Source organism: Ahaetulla prasina, chromosome 8, assembly GCF_028640845.1.
Source record: "Ahaetulla prasina isolate Xishuangbanna chromosome 8, ASM2864084v1, whole genome shotgun sequence".
Classification (NCBI taxonomy): Eukaryota; Metazoa; Chordata; class Lepidosauria; order Squamata; family Colubridae; genus Ahaetulla; species Ahaetulla prasina.
The window spans coordinates 17792781-17804861 of NC_080546.1; positions in this window are offsets into that span (position 1 = coordinate 17792781).

Here is a 12081-nt window from a genome sequence, read left to right on the forward strand (position 1 = left end):
AACGTGGCAAAGAATTCTGGGAGTAATACAGTGAGGGGTTTCAAATTTTTTTACTACCGGTTCTGTGGGTGTGGCTTGGTGGGTGTGGCATGGCTTGGTGGGCGTGCCTTGGTGAGCAGGGGAAGGATACTGTAAAAACTCCATTCCTACCCTACTCCAGGGGAAGGATATTGTAAAATCTCCATTCCTACCCCACTCCAGCAGGAGGTTACTGCAAAATCCCCATTTCCTCCCAATCAGCTGGGAATTGGGAGGCAGAGAGTAGATGGGGGCGGGGCCAGTAAAAATATTTACTACCGGTTCTCCAAACTATTCAAAATTTCTGCTACCGGTTCTCCAGAACTGGTCAGAACTTGCTGAAACCCACCTCTGGAGTAATAGCCTCAATTTATCTGGAAAGGGTCAGTTAGAAAACATGTTTTATGTGATATAATATCTAAGTTTGACATCTTATCCTCCTTGGAAGATTTCTGTAGATTCTATAATATAAAAGGCCCATTTTTATTTTTTTTTAGTTAGAAAGTCCAATTAGGCCAAGAAAAAAAATCACTTGTCAAGCATGCTACATTCCATTGTAAAGACAAGGAGGAATCTTTTTTTATGGCTCTTAACGCGATTAAACAAATGAGGCCTACTGGAATGGAACAGAGTTGGATTTCTGAAGGAGTTTTAACAAGCTTGGCTAAGTTCAGAAGGTCCATTAATAAGCCAAAAAATAGACATGGAAGAAAACCATAGAAGGCAAGAGATTCAGTGATTCACTATGATGACAAGAACAATTTAAAAAAAACACACAAAAGAAAACAGAGAATGCTGAAATAAATGTCATATAGTCTTTAATGGGCTCATTAGTTTTCTTGTTTACGTTTTGAAATTTACTGGTTTTGGAAAGCAGCATCCCTGATACTTTTAGCCTTCCCCCAGATTGATGGCCTTAAGATATTCAGCAACTCCAATTCCCAGAATTCCTAGCAATAACCCAAGGGCATCTGGTAGGGGAAGGATGCATTACATTTAACATGGAAAGATTTTAAAATACTGGTGGGGAATGGGCAGGAAGGAAAGGAGAATATACACCATGCTGTGTAAAGAGGCACAAGTCATACTCTTTGAATGACCACGGCAAAAAGCTAAGCTATAGTTTTAAAACCTACACTTAGATAAAAATACCTATTGAATACAGGTAGTCCTCAACTTATGACCACAATATGAGCCCAAAATGTTGCTAAGTGGAGACAACTGTTAAGTGAATGTTGCCTCATTTTATGACCTTTCTTGCCATAGTTGCTAAGTGAAACTTTGCAGCTGATAAGTTAGTAACCTGGTTATAACTTGAGCTGGGGTTGTGCAAGAATACATCAAAATGAAATCCAGGCAGCTGTGAGGAAAGGAGATTTAATTGTTCTCAACGGCAAAGATGGGGTAGCTACAGAGAACATTTATTTTATTTTTATTTATTTTATTTATTTATTTGTCACAACAGTATATATAAGCATTAACCAAAGCTTTTTTCAGCATAAGCATGAAATAACTATACAATAAATAATGATCCAATGATCCATTTGTTAAGCTACTGAAGTTCGCAGATGACACAACAGTGATTGGTCTCATTCGGGTTAATGACGAATCCGCATATAGACGAGAGGTCGAACGACTAGCCTTGTGGTGCAACCAAAACAATCTGGAACTGAACACACTCAAAACCGTAGAAATGGTGGTAGACTTTAGGAAAAACCCTTCCATACTTCCACCTCTCACAATACTTGACAACACAGTATCAACAGTAGAAACCTTCAAATTTCTGGGTTCTATCATATCGCAAGATCTCAAATGGACAGCTAACATCAAAAACATCATTAAAAAAGGACAACAAAGAATGTTCTTTCTGCGCCAACTCAGTAAGCTCAAACTGCCCAAGGAGCTGCTGATCCAATTCTACAGAGGAATTATTGAGTCTGTCATTTGCACCTCTATAACTGTCTGGTTCGGTTCTGCAACCCAACAAGAAAACACAGACTTCAGAGGATAATTAGAACTGCAGAAAAATAATTGCTACCAACTTGCCTTCCATTGAGGACCTGTATACTGCACGAATCAAGAAGAGGGCCGTGAAAATATTTGCAGATCCCTCGCATCCTGGACATAAACTGTTTCAACTCCTACCCTCAAACGACGCTATAGAGCACTGCACACCAGAACAACTAGACACAAGAACAGTTTTTTCCCGAAGGCCATCACTCTGCTAAACAAATAATTCCCTCAACACTGTCAGACTATTTACTGAATCTGCACTACTATTAATCGTTTCATAGTTCCCATCACCAATCTCTTTCCACTTATGACTGTATGACTATAACTTGTTGCTGGCAATCCTTATGATTTATATTGATATATTGATCATCAATTGTGTTGTAAATGTTGTACCTTGATGAACGTATCTTTTCTTTTATGTACACTGAGAGTATATGCACCAAGACAAATTCCTTGTGTGTCCAATCACACTTGGCTAATAAAATTCTATTCTATTCTATTCTATTCTATTCTATTCTATTCTATTCTATAAGCATATATATAAGCATAAGTATGTAATAACTATATTAATTGGATATAATGAAAGGAAACAATAGGGCAGGAACGGTAGGCACTCTTGTGCTCTTATGCATGCCGCTTACAGTCCTCTTAGGAATGGGTAAGGTCAATAATAGATAGTTTTTGGTTAAAGATTTTGGGATTTTGAGAAGAGACCACAGAGTCAGGTAGTGTGTTCCAAGTATTAACAACTCTGCTACTAAAGTCATATTTTCTGCAATCAAGATTGGAGCGGTTAACATTAAGTTTAAATCTATTGTGTGCTTCTGTATTGCTGCAATTGAAGCTGAAGTAGTCTTCAACAGGAAGGACATTGTAATAGATGATTCTATGAGTTAAGCTCAGGTCATGCTGAAGGCGGCGGAGTTCTAAATTTTCTAATCCCAGAATTTCAAGTCTGCTGGCATAAGGTATTTTGTTGCATTCGGAGGAGTGGAGAACTCTTCTTGTAAAGTATTTCTGGACATGCTCAATTGTATTAATGTCTGAAATGAGGTGTGGGTTCCAGACAGGCGAGCTGTATTCAATAATTGGTCTTACAAATGTTTTGTATGCTCTGGTTAGTAGTGTAATATTTCTGGAGAAGAAATATTAGAAGAAATAATAACATGTGGTTACAAAAGGGCTGTTGTATAGGGGAGCTTGTCCTGGGTATGGGTCTTGAGGGGTGTGATGTGTGAATGTGCTGGTTCCTAGGATGACATCATAGGGGAATGTGCTGTGGATGCCGGCATCCCGGTACAGTCAGCTGCAGCCGCGGCTGACTGTTGGCCCCAATGGAGAGGGTGCGCAACTTGGGCGTTCTCCTGGATGGACGGCTGTCCTTTGAAGACCATTTGATGGCCGTCTCCAGGAGAGCTTTTTACCAGGTTTGCCTGGTTCACCAGTTGCGCCCCTTTCTAGACCGGGATGCCCTATGCACGGTCACTCACGCTCTCGTGACATCTCGTCTGGATTACTGCAATGCTCTCTACATGGGGCTCCCCTTGAGGAGCACCCGGAGACTCCAGTTAGTTCAGAATGCAGCTGCGCGGGTGATAGAGGGAGCCCCTCGTGGCTCCCATGTGACACCTCTCCTGCGCAGACTGCACTGGCTACCTGTGGCCTTCCGGGTGGGCTTCAAGGTTTTGGTAATTATCTTCAAAGCGCTCCATGGCATAAGGCCGGGTTACTTACGGGACTGTCTGCTGCCACCGATTGCCTCTCACGACCCGTGCGCTCTCACAGGGAGGGACTCCTCAGGGTGCCGTCAGCCAGGCAGTGCCGACTGGCGACACCCAGGGGAAGGGCCTTTTCTGTGGGGGCTCCCACCCTCTGGAACGAACTTCCCCCAGGACTTCGCCAACTTCCTGACCTTCGAACCTTCCGCCGCGAGCTTAAGACACATCTATTTATTTGCGCAGGACTGGACTAGAATTTTTAAATTTTTAATTTGGTTTTAATGGGGTTTTATTATTTGTATTTCTATTTTAAATATTCGGCCTTATTTAATAAGTTTTTTAATTGTTGTTTTATCCTGTATTTATATGTATGTTTTATTCTGGCTGTAAACCGCCCTGAGTCCCTAGGGAGATAGGGCAGTATAAAAATGCGAAAAATAAATAAATAAATAAATAAATGTGTAAGTACGTGTCATCTGTGGTGTTTATTGTGGTGAACATGCAATTTTGCTGAGAGACAGTTTATATTAATTCTGTTTGTGTTTACAGACTTTCTTTGATCTGTGCATTCAGTCTGGGTAATGTATTTGAGGGTTTAAGGAACTTTGAGTAAAGGATTTTCCCCCCATTTGCTATTTTTTATTTGATTAACTTAGTTTTAGCTTAGCTGTCAATTATCTAGAGCAGACTCTGATTCTCAATCCATTGTGGATTTTGTTAAGGTCTACGGGAAGATGGAGACAGTTTAAGGCCGTGATGGCGAAGCTATGGCATGCATGCCACAGGTGGCACATGGAGCCATATCAGTGGGCACGCGAGTGTTGCCGTAGCTCAGCTCTGGTGCACATGCGCACACCGGCCAGCTGATTTTCGGGCCTTCCGGGCACACTGGGAGTTGGCAAATGGCAAACTTCTGGAGCCTGGGGAGGGCAAAAAACAGGCCTACCAGGCCCACCGTGCCACCGTGTGTCAAAAGCGGCGGGAATGCAGGGGGGGTCACACGCACATGCATGGGGGGGCGGACGCATTGAATTATGGGTGTGGGCACCCATATGCGCGACCCCCCTGCACTTCCCCCACTTTTGGCACGCAACGGCAAAAAGGTTAGCCGTCACTGGTTTAAGGAATAAAATATATTTTGATATAAAATATATGCCACACTAATTTGGTAATGAAACTGCAAGTACACCACCAAGCTCAGAGAACACCAAAGACCCCATATCATATCTACCGTGTTTCCCTGAAAATACAACCTACTCAGAAAGTAAGCCGTAGCTTGATTTTTTTCATGTGTGACCAATATAAGCCTTACCCCCAAAATTAAGACCTTACCCACTCCAGGGTGCACAGGTAAAAATTAAGCTAGGGTGGCATGGAACTGTCCTACTACCTTCGGACAGTTGCAGCCAGGCCTCGTACACCTTGGCCCATTTCTTCTGCAGCTGGCAAGGCTTTCCTGAAGGCCTCTGTAGCCCATAGCAGAGCTCTGGATCGATCTGTTATCAGCTGCAGAGTCCTTCAGGAAAACCTTGCTGGCCTTGCCTGATGAAGAAGTTCCTGAAGGCCTCTGGTAGTGAAAAAGAGGCCGGGGAGGGGGGCACGTGCACAAGTGAAGTGAGCCAATGGACGACATCCCTCCTGAAAATAAGACCTGGTACTTTTTTTGGTGGAGAAAAATTTAAGATAGGGTCTTATTTTTGGGGAAACATGGGTAGAAACTGCTGGGGTTCCCCCCAGTTGTGGGTTTCAATTTTTTTTCCTACCAGTTCTGTGGGTGTGGCTTGCTGGGTGTGGTATTGTGTGAGGAGTGTGGCTTGGTGGGTGTAGCAGGGGAAGGATACTGTAAAGTCTCCATTCCCACCTCACTCCAGGGGAAGGGTACTGTAAAATCTCCATTCCCACCCCGCTCCAGGGGAAGGTTACTGCAAAAGTCCCCATTTCCTCCCGATCAGCTGGGACTCGGGAGGCAGAGAATAGATAGGGGCGAGGCCAGTCAGAATTTTTACTACCGGTTCTCCGAACTACTCAAAATTTCCGTTACTGGTTCTCTGGAACTGGTCAGAACCTGCTGAAACCCACCTCAGGTTCCCCCACCCTCCAATTAAGGAAAATTGGTCCCCAGGCCATGTCCAGAGTAAGGGAGAGATTCTGCCCTTGGATTCTTAAATGCTCCCTTTGCTCTGTCCTTGCCATCTAGAGCAGTTCCTATTTTGGCTTCATCAGGCAAGGGGTAGCGATGTCCTTGGGTTTCAAACAGCTTGTTGGAGAAACCCTCGAAGAGAGCAGATGGCGTTTGCCTGGCCTGAAATGCTGGGTCAAGCAGAAATGCTGTAAATCACAGTGACAAACAGCCGTCACCTTGGCTGGTTCTTTGGCAAACATTCCCCTCTCTGGCACATCCATTATTGGAACGCCATAAAGAGAAATATTAACTCAAGGAGGTGACACTCAGCAACCCTGAGGAGCAGATGGAGTGCATCCAACCAATGGGTCATATTGGTGCTTGGCCGCCTCTGTTAGGTCCCGTTATCACCATAGGATTGGAGCCAATGGTGGCTGTGGCAGAGAGAGAAAAGACTCCTTTAAAAAACACACCTCCTTGCTTCACTTTTATTTGTTTTAAAAATAGATATGGGGTCCACCCTCATGTGTAGTTCAAGGCAGCTTTGCAATATTAATACATAACAAAAAAATATACAAGGGAATATTATATGTCCATTGTGCATCCACCAAAGAAAATCTCACTTGGTTTGGGGCTGGTACTGAAGCTTTCAACGCTTCAAGTTATAGGTTGGTTTTCAAAGGTTTTTATCCTGCCTTTTTTTTTCATATACAATCCAAGGTAGCAAACTTACCAATATACTCCTGGTTATGCTGTAAGACAGGGCTGTCCAACCTTGGTCCCTTTAAGACTCGTAGACTTCAACTCCCAGAGTTCCTCAGCTGGCTGAGAGTCTCTGGGAGTTGAAGTCCACAAGTCTTAAAGGGACCAAGGTTGGAGACCCCTGCTGTAAGATCCTTATATCTGTCCTCCACAGGCCATAAGAGATGAATAGGCAGAATGAGTGTGGCTAGAAATCAATCATTGTAGGTAGAGGATCCTTGATTGTTCTTGGTTTGTGATGGTGATGGTGCAATCAAAACTTCAACCATTTATGTACAATCCTCTCCATCATTTTGGTCACCTGGACATGTTTGGCTGTTCCTGGTGAACGCTTTAACTGTTGGCTATATTTTATTTTATTTTATTTTATTTATTTATTTTGTCAGACATTATATATAAGCATAAGCATGAAATAATTATACAATATATAAGCATATATATGAGCAAAAGTATGCAATAACTATATTAATTTGATATAATGAAAGGAAACAATAGGACAGGAATGGTAGGGACGCTTGTGCTCTTATGCACGCCCCTTACAGACCTCTTAGGAATGGGGTGAGGCCAATAGTAGACAATTTTTGGTTGAGCTTTGGGGATTTTGGGAAGAGATCACAGAGTCAGGTAGTGTATTCCAAGCATTAACAACTCTGTTACTGAAGTCATATTTTCTGCAATCAAGATTGGAGCGGTTAACATTAAGCTTAAATCTATTGTGTGCTCGTGTATTGTTGCAATTGAAGCTGAAGTAGTCTTCGACAGGAAGGACATTGTAATAGATGATTCTATGAGTTAAACTCAGGTCATGTCGAAGGCGGTGTAGTTCTAAATTTTCTAATCCCAGGATTTCAAGTCTGGTGGCATAAGGTATTTTGTTGTATTCGGAGGAGTGGATAACTCTTCTTGTAAAATATTTCTGCCCCTGGTTGTGGCTCTTTCCCATCTCCCAAGAACATTCACACATACCATTACCCTGTTTGACCCACTTAACCAGGATATCAATTGAACCTCTTTACACACAAAGTGTTTGTTCTCCTTCTGTGCTACATTTGTCCCATTGGTGCTGTGGGCTTCTCCAAGCCAAGAGAGCAGGACATTAAGGTTGAAAACCCCAAGTCAAAGCAGAAAAGGCATAAACTGCTTCTTTCAAAAACCAGTGTGCCTCCGTGCGAACAGCGCCTGAAAGAAACATTTTACGTAAGCTGCATGACTACTTATATCTCCCAGTTTCCCAGTGGAACATTTTTTTAATAGTACTGGTTTATTTTCATCCAGATATTTTTCTCCAGATTTAAAAGCTGTTAACATAAATGATTGACGCTGTGGAAGAAGTTTGATGCATGCATTATTAGCACATATTCAATAGGAGGGTGTGCAGGTAATCCTCCATTTATGACCACAATTGAGCCCAACATTTCTTTTGCTAAGTGAGACATTTGTTAAGTGAATTTCGCCCCATTTTACGACCTTTCCTACTACTGTTGTTAAGTGAAACATTGCAGTTGATAAGTTAGTAACCTGGTTGTTAAGTGAATCTGGCTTCCCCATTGACTTTGCTTGTCAGAAGGCCGCAAAAGGTGATCGCATGACCCCAGGATTCTGCAACCATCATAAATGTGAGTCAGTTGCTAAGCCTCTGAATTTTGATCACATGATCATGGGGCTGCTCCAAGGGTCGTAAGTCTGAAAAACAGTCCTAAGTCACTTTTTTCAGTGCTGTTGTAACTTTGAATGGTCACTAAATGAACTGTTGCAAGTGGAGGACCACCTTTATTTTACGACCACCGATGGAGAGCTCTTGTCTCAGCAGGCGACTACTAAAAAGCTCAGCAGAACCTTTGATAAAATACAATGAAATTAGTTTAGTGATTCGAAGTCACAACAGCCATGGGAAGAGTGACTTATGACTGTTTCTCACACTTATAACCCGTTGCAGCATCCTTATGGTCATGTAATCAAAATTCCAGTGCTTGGCAACTGGCATGTACTTATGACAGTTGCATTGTCCCAGGGTCATGTGATCACCTTTTGTAAACTGCCTAGCCAGCTTCTAGCAAGCAAAGTCAGTGGGTGAAGTCAGGTTTGCTTAATAACAGCACGATTCACTTAACACCTGCTGTGATTCGCTTAACAACTGTGGCCAAAAAGGTCATAAAATAGGACAAAACTCACTTAACAATTGCCTTGCTTGGCAACAAAAATTTGGGGCGCAACTGCGGTCATAAGTACAGGACCACATATAACCTCCAAACATTTCTCCTGTAAAGTCATACAAGACAATGGAGCCGGGGGGGGGGGGCGGAGGGGGCAAGGAGGTGTGCTCTGCAGAGCACAGCCCCATGAAAGGTTACTAATAAAAAAAGTTTTTTTCTCGCCAAAAGAAGACTAAAAAAGTGAAGAAAAAAAATGCAGGCTTTACTCTCTTTCTTCAAACCATAATGATGCAATGGAGCCAAGCTAATAGAATGACGCAGCCTTCTCCAACCTTCTAAGATCTGCTTGGAAATTCTTTATTCGATGACCTGGAATTCCTTCCAATGATTTTTCTGTAGCTCATTCGTTCTCCCCCTGCCATTTCTGTCTAATCAGCTATCTAGAGCAGGAGTCTCCAACCTTGACAACTTTAAGACTTGTGGACTTCAACTCCCAGAATTCCTCAGACAGTTTTGCTGGCTGAGGAACTCTGGGAGTTGAAGTCCACAAGTCTTAAAGTTGCCAAGGTTGGGGACCCCTGATTTAGAGAAAATACAGATACCTGTATTTCCCTGAAAATAAGACCGGGTCTTATATTAGTTTTTGCTTCAAAAGACCCATTAGGGTTTATTTTCAGGTGATGTCTTTTTGTTGTTATTGTTGCAACACATGTACTAAATGGGTCTGTCTGGTTGACGATCTTAACTGGGGCTTATTTTTGGGGTAGGGTTTATATTATAAGCATTCTGAAAAATCATGCTAGGGTTTATTTTCCAGTTCGGTCTTATTTTCGAGGAAATATGGTAGTCCTTGACTTAAAACATTCATTTAGCCACTGTTCAAAGTTACAATGGCAACCTTTCGTCGCGAGCTTAAAACACACTTATTTATCTGCGCGGGACTGGATTAGATTTTAAAGTTATGGGTTTTAAGGGGTTTTTATTATTTATACTATTTTAAATTTGGGGCAATAGAATAAGTTTTTTAATTGTTTTTTAATCTGTATTTATATGTATTTTAACTGCCTGTGAACCGCCCTGAGTCCTTAGGGAGATAGGGCGGTATATAAATTTGAAAAATAAAGAAAGAAAGAAAGAAAGAAAAAAGTGACTTATGATCTGTGCTTGCACTTACGACCGACGGTCGCATCCCCGTCATGTGATAAAAATTCAGGTGCTTAGCAACTGGCCTACATTTATGACAGTTGCAGGATCCTGGGATCATGTGATTGCCATTTGAGACCTTTCCAGCTTCTGACAATATGTTGTGTCTTGCCCGCTCTCACCGCAGCTGGGGTCTGCTTATCTGCTTCCGAACGCTGAAGAATGTCCTCCCGGCCCCAGCCCTGGCTCCATGCCCAGACAGGCTGAGGAGGGGGCATCTCCCGGCCCCAGCCCTGGCTCCATGCCCAAGCAGGCTGCAGAGGAGGGAGCACCCCCCGGCCCCAGCCCTGGCTCCATGCCCAGGCAAACGGAGCAGCTAGACCCCTCCCCCTCCTCCACAGCATGTGAGCCTGAGGAAAGTTTATTTCCAACAGCTGCTGATTGGAGTGACCCTCGCATCAGAAGACTGGATAGGTGGAGGCAACAGAAGGAAGGGAGGGGCAGGCCTTAATGAGTGCTGAGTCATGGAGCCACACCCCATGGCCTATATAAAGGATCTGCTTTCTGGCAGTCTCTGAGTCAGGCAAAGTCGAACTTATCTTGCTGAAGTCACTTTCTGGTCTCCTGCCTGCTCTGAGGACTTTGCTAGGACTTTGGGCAGAGCTGCAGAGGCAAGCCTGATTCGGATTTCCCTGACCCGGCCGTCAGCGGAGGAGCGGGACACGACACAATAAAAGTCAATAGGGAAAACCAGATTCTCTTAACCAATGGTAATTCACTTAACAACTGCAGTGATTCACTTAACAATCATGCCAAAAAAATCATTGTAGAATCAGGAGTAACTCACTTAACAATCGCCTTGCTTAGCAATGGAAATTCAAAGGTAGATGCGAAGTATAACTTGGTATACTCCAGTTGTACTCCTGTTCCTTTGGACTTCAACTCCCATCGGTCCCAGCATGGCCTATGACGAAGGATTGTGGGAGTTATAGTACAAATCATCTGACAGGTACCATATTATCCAATTTCTGGAGTTTTCAAATTCAGAAAAGGCATGGGATTCAGCATTCTTGGGGCTGTATCCCTTTTTATATTGTTGTATCATCCTCACTTTCTTTCCAAATCAAAGCAATTAACAGATTTGAGAAAATGAATATTTTTTATTGGAAAAACAATGTAACTGAGTTGATTAATTACAGTTATAATTGTTTTGTAATTGCTTCTCCAAATCAATTTAATTCTAAGGGGAATATAATAAGAAGCAAATAGAAGTCGTGTTGAGCTTTAAGGAAAGGCAGGATCCATCTAACCAATAGGATGAATACGTAAAACGAATTCAATGTCTTGTCATGTTTTCACTAGCAGAACAGAGATTCAAAATCCATTTCCTTGTTTCCACAGTCCAGAATCTTCCTGCAAATGTGGGCTTCCCCTTCTTACTGTATTTGAGCTACAAAATCAACAAACCAGAGTTAATAAAGATATAGTTTTATATTTATTACTGTGGAAATCCAAGATGTAAAACAGCAAAATGTGGAACTTCCTATTGGGAGTTGCCCAACAACCAATAATGTAACTCTGGCATATTATCATAGAATCGGTTGTCGCATGCATGTTTTAAAGTTAGTACCCAAAATAAATGCTACGGTACAGCTTCAGGCTAAAATTAGCTATTTGGTATAGCACATCAGTCAGTATTTTCCCCTGTTATATATATATATATAAACCACAGCTAAATGAACATAAGGCAGCTTTAGCAGACTAAAAACCTCATTTCAGGAGATGGATTGGATCCTTGGCGAGCCAGGTCAGTCAGATCAAATCCCAGCTAGAAGCTAGATGTTGGGATTGCCCACTATTCATACTTTAATGTATTGTTAGGCTAAGAGTTTGTATTTGTGTGTGTGTGTGTGTGTGTGTGTGTGTGTACCCGCAACATCTGTGTCTGTAGATTGGACTTCTTTGAAATCTTTTCACTCAAGAGGTTTCAGATTGGGATTGCCCATTGAAAACTTAAAACCCGAAGCCATTCTAGTTCATCTGGATATATTTGCATTGCTAATGATTTCATGAGTTTAAACGTAATTTTATAGTTTCTAATAAGGCAATAGTTGAATGATTCAAATAGTATTTTCTAAGACTGCTTGAATGT